Source organism: Varroa destructor, unplaced genomic scaffold (genome assembly GCF_002443255.2).
Source record: "Varroa destructor unplaced genomic scaffold, Vdes_3.0 BEIS01000001.1, whole genome shotgun sequence".
Taxonomy (NCBI): domain Eukaryota; kingdom Metazoa; phylum Arthropoda; class Arachnida; order Mesostigmata; family Varroidae; genus Varroa; species Varroa destructor.
Genome location: NW_019211454.1, coordinates 2,523,340 through 2,535,735, shown reverse-complemented (window position 1 = coordinate 2,535,735; position 12,396 = coordinate 2,523,340). Strand labels below are relative to the sequence as shown.

Sequence of the window (12,396 nt, the reverse complement as noted above, 5' to 3'; positions counted from 1 at the left end):
ATGAAAAAGGATGGAAATTAATTTATAAGGTAAAGTCAAATTTATGATTATTGCCGGACTGATTTCGGTATTAACCATACGCAAATTCCAGAAACTTCACGTTAGTGCAGCAAATACCGATGTAAAGCCCGACAGATTTTGTCCGTCATATTCAGGTAGCTTGGGAAGCATTGAACCGATGTCATTCGTCGCTTTTACTCGGAAATAGATTTAGGTAAATTTCTTCAGTAAAACAGGACTAAGCGCCGTGGCAGCAAATGGGTTTATTATTTGTCCAACCTCTTTATTTGTATTCGAGTTGAACAAACTGTCTTATGACAGCTGACTTGTTTTAGGAGGCTTGGAAGTTCGCAATCAATCACATAACGAACTTTGGAAGTTTATGATGAAGCAATTTAATGAAGCTTTGAAGCATTTTTAAATACTTCAATCTCAGACTAATATACTCTGAACGTACTTATACCATAATAAAGATCGTGACTTTATATAGTCTTATTAAAGTACCCTCTGTTTTGCTAGATAGCATTAGGGCACTGCTTTAGCTTGAAGCATTTCCATACGTTAAGTGGCAAACGGCCTTAAGATTGATCGCTCGGCTTGTGGTCTTAACTAAATATTTTTGGATTAGTAGTAGTTGCCATCACGCCTCGATACTGTTAATAATATTCCCGATAATTTTGGATAATATAATCTCCTATCGGTTTTTAATGCATTTGAGTACCTTCACGTCTGCTAAGTAACTACCTACGGATCTGCTACCGCAAAGCATCGAATCGTTTGCTCTTCCGCGTTCGACCAAATCACCCACAGATTTTCATCGCGCTCGAGCAAACCAACGCTCTCTAATTCTCTATTGACGCTGTCTATTGAGGAGTCCAGTATTGCCACGGTAAGGCCTTGCCTAGCCCCTACTAGCTACTCGTGTGACCGATCAATCTCGGAAGTAATCCGGAACATGAATAAGTCATTGTTTTAAATGTCGTCGAGCCCATAACTAAAGTGAAACATAACCAGGGCACTGCCCGGTACAGATGTAAATGTTTGATTAGGAAGTATGACTTGTCAAAGTAAACAGAAATTAATAAATTGCTTGCAGATCTATTTCGAACTGGTAGGCCTGACTCGCTAGAGGAAAGCTATTACAACATCTTTAGAGAGTTATTATATCAATATTTGTTAAGTATTGGTATGGGTGTGCTACTAGGCACTAAGGTTATGGAAAAGGCAGGTCCCGCATGTAGTCGCCTGGAAGTAGATAACTGCACACACTGTTATACGTATCCCCTTCATCATATTCAGGCTAGGCTATAGCGGTGAGTCTGATATATTTCGTTATAGCATAAATAGCTACTACAGAGATCAAATCCAGTATGAGCAGGGAAATGTACATAAATTATACCCCAGTAGGACTAAAGACAAATGATTATAGATAAAATTGCTTCACTACTTATTTGCTTATGATCATTGATATTCTCTGTTATGGAGTAGAATACATTAGATTCGAAGCTAGCCTAAGCGTCTTATCTGCTTGGCTTATAAAGTGTACGCTCGCACTCCGAGAAATCAAATTAGCGCTTTGAGACTAACAGTGACTTAGAAAATATCATTCTACAAAAAATGAGAATGCGATCATTTAACCATGTGGTAGTAGTGGCCTCTTTATATAAATAATGATTTCCACTGGCTTAAAGGTCAGACCGATTCTTTTTTTATTTTTTATTTTCATTTCACAATGCAGATAAACTATAGTTGCTTTGTGCTGCTCATACACCGCTATCGCAGAAAGCAACGGATGAAATTTAGCTCATGTCATGTTTGGGCAAATGGCATTGTGCAAGTTTCTATCGTGATATATTATTATTATTATTATTATGCATTTACATAGGAACATTTCGTTTTTTCGAAACTCAAGAATCCAATATTATATGACAATAGATAGGGAATTGTCGTGTAAGATGATAAAATGTGTACATAAACTTGATTTGAAGGGTACAGATGTTACATCATCATTGCTGTTTTCTTCGCAGATTTCTATGCAAAAACATTTCGTAGCCCGACAGTTGAATTCCTAGGGTCTTCACCATTATTTCTCTTATTATTAAACCGACATTTTAACTATCACAGCTAGTAAACCCGTTTACTGCCCGACATGTGGAAGGTATTTCAGCCTGTCTTCACTGCTATATAACCCGTTTTGCAAAATTAAAAATGGAACCAGCATAGACAAACGCTATTATTAAGCGGGATTTTGCATTAAAGGTCTACTTTTGAGGATTATGTAAGAATTTTTTATAGTCCAATTCCACGAATTGTTATTGTCAATTTAAGCTTAAATTTATTTTTACGTAATTTTTTAAAGCTATGAGATTGAAGAAAAGTACACAAGCCAACAACCACACGCGTTCGATGTGAATCCTCATATGATGCAATCGTCAGTACGGATCAAACAGAAGAAATAGAAGTTGCGTACAACTCAGATATGACGGATTAGGCGACCGTGATTGTGGGCCGTCATGTTACAATAATGGAAACGTTGAGTAGGTTGACTGTGACGAAGTGCGACTTTGGAACTTATCCTGTTAGGTGTTCACACATAAAATACAGCCAAGACGGTCTCTTTAAGTGTAGCTCATTTAAAACCGTGTAATCCTGTTGATAATGTCTTTTAGTCTGCTCTGTTCAGCATGATCTGGAAGATCTCTATTATTTAAAATATCGATAAAGGGAGCCATAAGAATCACCTCTTTTAAGCTTGTTTTCAACATTCTATTTTAGGTATTCGTAAATATTCCGCATATCAAATTGCCTGTAGATATTTGATAGGTGGAAAAAAAAATAGAAAAACTATTTCCCACCCTAATCCATTTATGTAATCGATTTACTAAGAGAATATGACTTATTAATCCTCATGTCCAGCCAGAACTTTGTTGAATTACTTATTAATCATCGTTAAATATATCTGATCTGCGGAGTTATTTTAAGCGTTCTACGGAAGAAACACTTTACCTTAAAATAAATGGCGAACACTTATCATCGACCATATCTCCACCGGGCATTATGTATTTAGCAAGGCCATTAATGGTCTCAGCCCTTATAAACAAAGAAGCAAAAACCAGGACCCTGTCTTGCCGTATTGGTATATCTCTTGAAGAATGGACTCATTGCAATGCATCGTGTGCTGATTATGTTTCATGGTGGCCTTTGGCACACACGTAAATGATGCTTCGGAAATCTCGTTGACCGCCATCAGCGTCACCATGTAGGTCTCCCGTTTCGAGCTGCCGCGCATACACGCTGTAGTTGGGTTCAGTATAGCTCAAGCAATGGCGCTTTGTCGCATCCCAATATGGCAAGCCGTCTCTATCGTTTACACATAGAAACGCTAGTCTTCATAGGGAGTTCCACAGATTGGTCTGCCGGCGGACGACTTGCTTGTTCGGATCGCATACTGCAGCCCATTTCACTATTCCTAAAGGGCAATCATCGTTCCAGTTTGCTCGGTCAAGCGACAGGTGCCATCCATTCAATGGCAACAGCATGTCCACTACTGCAATTAAGCTACCAGAATAGCAGTGATAGCGACCATGACGATGGTACAGGGCGGAATCAAGAGGTCGCACCCCACTGTCATGAACCACTAGCGGGTAGTGCTACTGGAACTGCAAGTGGCAGACTGCAGTTGGGAAGAACTTCGGTCCGGTAGTGTTCTGCAGAGTCACCTGACTGGCTCATTGCTCTAACCTAGGATAGGCCCCAAGCGAAAACAAACAATAGTTCAAGCATGGTAATGCTATAATGAACTGCTTGAAAAGAACTGGCGTTTGTGGCCTGTAGGTCTGTCGAAAGACGAAAGGCCACGTAGCAATAGTAGCAGCTTCAGGCTTCATGCCTTAGGTATTTACAGCGTCTTGGTTGGAACCTAAGCGTCGATTTAATTATCGTAGCCATCCTACAGAACTTCTTTAAGGAATAGTTGCCATATATATGCCGCTACTTCAGTCGTCGATGACGATAACGCCACTATTAAAGATAATAATATTACGTTATGGCGCATTAGCTTCTCGGTTCTCGGCGTTGATGGATGAACGCGTACGAATAACCTCAACAATAATTAATATGATGAGTGCAACTGATGTCAGTCTGAGTACAAAGCCGAGCTAAAAGAAAGCTTACATAATACGACAGATATTTCATGAGAAGCAAACATTTTATATCGTGGTGGAACACAAGAGAGCGTTTCTGTTGTCTGTATTTTTAGAATATATGTCCTTTCTATAGTATCGAATGCCAATAAACGTTCCCTTTAAAAAATCAAGTGTCTTGGAACGACTATGGCGCATCGGTCCTGCCACTGTGATATCCTGCAGTAATTTTGCTGATTCTTTGGCCGCTAGATGATCAGTGTCGTAATGGTAGAAGAAAACTTTACGGAAAAAAATACGAATCTTAGATACAACTAAAAAATTACTTATTTCGTGTAAATTTAAAATAACTAGAACCTGTGATGTTATCATTGCTAGAATTGTATTAATGAATTCAATGAGTGCACTGCTTGCCCGCAACCCGTCAGTGGTGGTCAACGTATTTGGCAGTGTTTCATTCTTAACGATTTTCTTTCGCGTTGTATCGCGCTGTTTATCTGCTGCGATACGCAGAACACATATACAAGTCAGCGTCATTATATTGTTTTCAATGATCTTTTTTCAACGACCAATGTCGGCAGCTGCCTTGTTCACGACTGATGGAGACAGTTGTTGTGGCAAGTACCTCACGGGCTTCGATAGAGCGATTTCTTCCTCTCACGGACAACGGTTATGAAACACTTGCGCAGAGGTGGTCCTTCGATCGTAATTTCGTAATCGGATAAATACGCATCGTCCTGTGCGTTGTTTAAAGCAGCCGTCTTTCTACGCTGAGTTGACTGTTCCATTTGCTAGGCAAAGACGACATTTAACTTGGTATAATGTGTGAGGTATTGTATTGTCCTCGCCTGTAATACATTTCCAGTCTCGACTACGTGTGAAATACTATTCTGTGTATGTAACTACAAAATGGTTTATAGCACTTCAGAGTTCATATTATTACTATTAAATTGATATTATGCACGTTAATTGTGCAGCTAGCAAACGTTAGTCAATTCGTGTTCTTGTCGCGGCCGACTCGCCTGACCAGGACTAACGACACAAAAAAAAAGTGGAAAACATGATAACAGAAGCGTCGTCACTATGGAGCACTTTTGAACGAATCGAAGTCGGGTCTGCGATAATCGCAGCAGCGTTGAAAATAAACAGGCAGCTGCACGTGATTTAACGGCGTTAATATGGCGTGTCTTGACAATATTTTGCAGCTGATGTCACAGAAAACGAACAGAGAGAAGCAGTCGAGTCGATCTTTTTCAAATGCGCCATCCTGCAGCCATCCGATGTGAAGACACGCACGAAGATTGAAAACTGCGTAACAATATGAACCACTCATTCTAAGAAGTGCATTTGACCATCAGCCACCAGATGTTACGATGCGGATACAACATAATGGAGCAAATCATTTTATCGTGTTCGCTGCGGATTCGAGCTTGGCCTGAAGCTACGAGACACGTGGTCGTTCTATCCGATGCGCACATTGTACAGAACGTAACCTAACAGAGGTTGGCGTTCTTTAAAATCGTAATTATTGTTGCTTCTAGATGTAATCTTATCTTGCGTTTTCTTTGAACAGAAAACGTGGACAGACGTGGTTAAAAAAACGTCGACAGGAGTCTTTGTATTAAATTGTGGATAGGAAATTTCATATTATAAAATGGATCCCCTGCCTATGAGGATCTGTCTGAAGAAATTTAAAGCTAACAATGATAGCCGACATGTAGTTCTTTCGCTCTCTTACACGTTGTTAGTAAAAATTTGTCCTATGATCGTTCATTCCTTATAGCACTGACCTTAGGCAACTGTGCCATCGCCATCCAAAACTTACCAACCTTTCATAACTGAAAAATATATGTTGCGGACGCGGTACAATGACATAGTTATATACGTGAATATATATATATATATATATATATATATATATATATCATGGCCACAGATATTGTGTAGTAAACGATGCGTGTATTTTTATCTAGTTCACAATACAGCATTCTCTATCCATACTAGTTGTAGTTTATTTTAACCATGGACAAGATGTATGAAAGATCTAATGGCTGATAATCGTAGACAGTACAATGTGTCTATCGCACCGCAGACGACGTCCTGTCCGCGAAATAAAAAACACAGATATGGAAAGCGGCTTATTTTTAGCTAAATCAATCGTAAAGTTCGTGTGCGAAATCAGTTTATTTAAAAGTCGCTTCATCAATGGAGTGCCCTATCGTATAAGACCCAACATAATTTGCTTGGGATGAGTTTAAAGCTTTAACAAAAACGTTATGGATGGACGTAAACGGGGCCCCCTTATTTGTTCGAAATCTATTCTGCTACCAGAAAGGCTCTACAAACGCCTGTCTGGAGGTGATTAGTAATTCGAGTTTTCTCAGAAAATGGAGGGTTCCGATAAAGGCAAGTTAGTGGTGCCAATGTGAGCGAACTCCTCTGGATGTAGTCTGCTTCCTATGGAACAGTTCGTGGTGTGTTTTGGGGGAAAAGGACTCTCGAAAACATAGCAATGGCTACAGCAGATCGACGACGAAAAAAGTGTTAGCTTATCGGCTTTATTTTCTAATCTTTCTATCGCCGCTTTATTTCCATAACGAACAAATTGACGCGTCTAGTGTTAAATGTAGCTGGTCATGGCACTGATAATGTAAGGAATCTTCAAAATTATTTGAAACTTACTAGATCAGCATAATAGCACAAAAGCTAAACAATGCTTTAAACAAATATATCATATCACTATTCGTAATTGCTTAACACTGTATAACATATATTCAATACTATATGGTATTATTTAAACTAATGTTGCTAGAAATGTGCGTGTACAGGATTTGAACGTTGTTTTGAATGGGATTAAAATAATATTTGAGTTCATGTATGGAAATATTTTTTCCATATGCAGCCATAAATGCATATCATCATATGCGAATCAGTCCATCGAAGGAAAGTCTGTCTGCTTTTCCTTAGAGGTTTTCAAGATTTTTCAGCATGCCTGCTGATGCTTTCCAGAAGCTTCGAATGCCCCTGTAAAGCTCAGTGTCAATGGAGAGTTGCCGCTGGTTGTTCCAGCAGTCCGCCATCTGTGTCAGCTATCGCACGCCGCCATTGAGCACGAGCGAACCAAAGCTGGGAGGCGGCACCGGCCACCTGGTATGTACGTATGAGTCATTTTTTCGCGCAGGCGACTGCCGATCCAGCAGCCATGTCAGGCCGACCACGACCAGGCCAGCAATGCTGTCGTAGATGAACAGACACATAGGCACATACGTTAGCGCAGTCACAGCTAAATCAGCCAACGGCCAGCAGCTCGCGTAGTAGCAGCATCATAACCTATGCAACGTTCTCGCAGACATAAGATAGCAAAGGGAAAACATTCGCCGAGGCGCGCGATGCGGATGCCCATGCTTAAAAGGAGTTAGCGCCAACGAGTTACAGCGACCAGCGTCAGTCGTCACTATGTGGACCCATACGTTTGGACAATTTCAAGCAGAACGGCATTGATTCAATGTACCCTGAATGGTGTGCCAGAAGAGCACAGGTGTAATTGTTATACCGAAATCTACAGATAAATTAAAACAAACCTTGCTTTGACTCACCCCGCCTTGCTTTAGCCAGTTGGTCTAAGCGATGAGCAAGCGCTCGCGAAGTTAAAATTTTGTTTCTAGTGCAAGTAAATGCAACAACAGCAATTATTTGGATAAAATAACAACTAGTTTCAGTAACTTAAATCTATCTAGGTACTATTGAACTAGCTCGTATAGGTTAGATTCGTATAATAACAATAATGAGTTGGATTCAACACATATCCGGTAACTAGAAGTCAGTCATACCAAGACAAGCTTATCAATCAGTTTACCTTTGCAGTCTTGGTCGTATGATGACTGTGTATGTGCGTTAGGTTCCAAATCGGACAGTACAATGCGATCTCTACATTATCATACATAGGTTAATAGAAAGATATTAGGATTTGCACAGATGTGTTTGGGCAGACAAAGAACACCAACTCATGATTCTGGCACACCGATACTCTAGGAAACGTAGGAGAAAATGCTATACCCCAGTACAAAAACAACGCTTCCCAACAGCCCCATACATACCCTGCTAATGTGAAACATCAGGTTTAGGTTTGGTCAATTTCTCTTATCATTGTCGCATACCGATAAGATACTTGCAAGAATAGCCGTAAGTAAGCAATTTAGATTCAAAGATACAAGACGAGGACATCCGAACAAAAAGAAAGGTATACATTAACTTCAAGGAAACCCCAGCGTCGACCTCAAAGTCACCACCACTATTCGTCAGCATTATCAAGACTATGGTCGCCGCGCTTTTTGTTTACCGGTGAGGCGTCTAGCGGCAAGCGATGAAACGCGTATAATGTAAGATTTTCATTCGTCTTAAGCTGCGCAACGAAAATTTCGGTGGCGAACATCTTTAAGGTGAAGATTTCTTGCAATCGGCGTAGTTTCATGTCGGCTGTCGGAGAGGTTTCTGCCTAAAACCACAACTGTCAAGCGATCAAAAGCTCCGCTAGCAGATCGTTATCGCTCTATTTACATTCTGCGAGTCTGTGCTGAGTTGCTCGGTGATGTCACGATCGTTGTTGACGCCGGCAAAAGTGATTTGAAATTTTACCAGTCCTAAACGAATGTTTTTTTCTTTTTCTGCGAGATACGCTACGATCGACGATAGATTGGTTCAATGCAGTTACCTACTTCAGAGAAGATTCCATCTATGTCGTAACCTCATTGGTGGAGAAAAGAGCTGAATTAATAATCATAGGGCCACGTCATTACGAAAAGAACCCTTTTCAGCTTTCCCGTAGCTGGTAGAGTCTTCACTTAAATAATGAAGTATACGCTGTGATTTGATGCTTATAAGGCTACATTTCTACTCAGACAAAGAATAAAGCCTAAAAGTGTTAGTATGTCGGTGATATAAACAAACTTGATACAATAAGGTAAATGGTAACTAACTCACTTTTTCCGGAGGATCTAATAACATTGTCTTTTGAATGCCCACATAGACGAGCGATTAAATTAAAACGATATAGTTCATTCTGGTGAAAAACTGTGGACTGTTATTGGTTTTGTGATAATGCATAGGCATTTATGTGGCCCAGTGGAAGCGCATGCGGGATTAGTTATTTGTAGACAAGATATAAGTTACGGCGAACGGCTTATGAATTTTGGCGACACAATTAGGCACGCCTTGTCGATATCGAATCGAATAGTTAGAGTTGTTCCTATTTCAAAAGAATCATATTTAGGCGTAACGGATCCGGACTCTTATGAATTGTTATAACCAGGTGTGATTCGAGTAAAGTAAGGCCCGGCTTTAGGGGTTGTCCTTCAACTGGGTGAATCAAGTATGAGATAAAACTAACTCATGCCCAGTTAAAGGTCTTCTCTCTTTCAACTAAACGGTCATTTGACTTTTTAATGGCCAACAACAGTTTTCAAAAACTATTTTATTATTTGAGAAATCTCAACAGCTACGAAGAAACCACGCGATGGTGACGAGCTGAGCTCGTTAAGACAACTGGTCCTTGTACCATTCGTAGTCGTGTAGGTTTCTTCGATAGGTGGCACGAACAAACACCGACTCGTTTTACTTTCGTTCAATAGTACCCTTGCATTTGACTCGTTCATCAATTATCAAGGATACTCAAAAATGGAAAAGCGGAATAAAAGTTGAACTCAGTCCTGCACTTGGAATGTCCAGGCGTCGCATAAACTTTTCTACCAGTGCTTATTGTGCTAATTTGTCTGCGTGTGGACGCTAATAATAACAGCGACAAGTCCAGTTTTGTTTGAACAAACCAGAGTCGCCACACAAGCCGACCCCTGGTTGGCCCACGGATTACGAACCAAGCCCAAGCAGAACACTCGGTGCGATCAGTCGGTAGATGCAGATCGCGATCCCGGAGTCGGTAGTGATCACCAACAGCAGCCGCCATTAGCGGCAACCAGCCGTTCAACGACTAACTGATCTAGCCAGACATAGAGCCAACAGGCCCAGCGAGCAACAAACTGTCGTTGGCAGCAGCTGACTTCACTGACTCGATGGGACGGGATGCCGGCGGTTGTCGCCGGCAGCTGCCGCTGCCGTGTACAAGCAACTGTAAGATAGACAGGCAGCGACTCCTTGCAGCAACAACCAGAAACGATGACAGATAGACAAACCCTTAGAGTCGCTGGAAGCACGAGATCAGCGACAAGGGTGGCATCAGCAACGTGTGCCAACTAGCATGAGCGAGACCATCGCTACGCAGCTACCATGGGTAACATTCAAAGCATCTACATCGCCATCCTCATGCTAATGTAGAATGAGTCCAACGGTGGCGAGTGCCGCAACAACAGACGCCCAGATCTTCCAGTAGCGCTAGTGCTGGTGATGGCAACAAACGCATAAGCTATTTCATCATCATTTTTGCTAGTAAATGGCGACGGCGCTGACGATGACGACGTGTCCAGTAAGTGGACGACGCTATCGCGTACTAACCTACTACAGGCTTCCCCTAACATGGTAAACAGCGTTCGAAATGAGTCATGTCAAACATGAGCAGACTCTTAGCACACTCAATATGGTAATCAAAAGCAGCGGCGTCCATGTGTTGCAAGCACTAATTACGACTAAGCGAACGCGACCGCCGATGACGCTCAATCGAACCGCACGCAATAACAACAACAAAAACAGCGTCGTCGTTGAAAAATCGTAGACTGAGAATTAAACTGCGACGCAAATCGGTCCGTTGATTGAACGGTTTGTCCCGTAAGCTCCACCGATCTCGTATTCATCGCGCACACGGCGCTGTTATATATTGGAAGTATTCCATAGGTGTGAAAAAATTGTGCATGCGTGCCTTGGGCTAGAAGCCCAGAAATGTTTTTACCCATTTACTTACACGCCTAAGATAGCGACAATATGTACGAGCGGAAAAGAATAACGATAATAATCACGGTCATAATTCTCGTGTGCTTGCATATAAAGTAGCTTATTTGATCTTTGATGATAAATATCGCTTCGTTGCCCAGACGTTTGCTAGCGTTGCAAGTGTTAAACGTCATTAGCGACGTAATAATAAAGTTACTCTAACCGTATGTCGATTATATGATTCAGCCTTTTTACTTGGTTCCATTACAAAGGTCCGGATCTATTATTAGAGACCTATGTTTTTGCCACCATTATATACATGTATATATTACATATATTTGAAATAAACTTTATAATATAAATAGATTAATTAATGATATAGTTGAATTTAGCAAAAATCCTTGTACTTGAAACTCTAATACACTAAGGCGCTGATTTGTCTAACGGTCTGAAAGATGACAATTAGCGAACTGACCCCTTCCGTCGAGAGCATAAGCTCAATCATAATAACATATAACGGCTAACTGCAAAAGCTTTAAGTCTGCTCTAGGAAAATACTGTGTGACGATGGTTTTTTCTACGAAAAATTGCATACACACATAGTGGCATATATAATACGGCAATTATCACCCTTCATATGTGCTCCAGGCATTTCAAGTTTGTCGCAACCATTGTTCCTTCATCCTACCACTATTTCGAACAAGTCTAGTCCAAATATGGGCCTTTCATGACTGATAAATCACTTCATGCGATTAACGAATTCAGCTCGAGTTTTTTTTTTTTTAGAAAATAAGCTATATCTATAAAAGCATGCTTCTCATGATAGAAATCTGCACAAACAATAAGGCCCATAGGACATCGTTTAATATAAGGCGTGTACTATACAATTACAATTAAGGTGAACTCAATTCCAACGATTTTTTTTGAGCAACTTCTCAATAGTAATCATAAACCTATTTGAAAATAAGCGTTACTACCGGCCCCAACGCTGGCACTGCGTGACCAGGACAGACGTTTGGATCTGAATTGATAATTCACCTGAAAAACATATCTGCTTCATTTTTTAGTTAGAAAAAATTTGAGACGTCTTCCAAGTTCTCCGTTCTCAACCCTATCTATCTTCATTGCATCTCCAGTAGTGCACTCGCTGTCAATTAAAACTCAATAGAATGCGGCTGGGGCTTGTACGCATAGATTTGTTTCGGCGTTATTTTAAATGCAACGTATATTTTTATAACGGATGCTCGATTCTATTGGAATGATTTAAGTGGCTACGCCCCCTCAGTTTTCAGCATCCCCTTCTCCTGCCGTACATGACTAACAGACTATCCATTCATATTATTCTGTCGTGAAATTTGGCAGGCCGAATTGTCGTTCT

At 40.7% G+C, this 12,396-nt stretch overlaps 1 protein-coding gene across 2 annotated transcripts in view; it reads right to left on the bottom strand.

The window, feature by feature from the left end:
• The window catches only part of cib (thymosin beta cib), a 39,443-nt gene that overhangs the window by 25,098 nt on the left and 1,949 nt on the right, over positions 1 to 12,396 (bottom strand). The window lies entirely within an intron of this gene.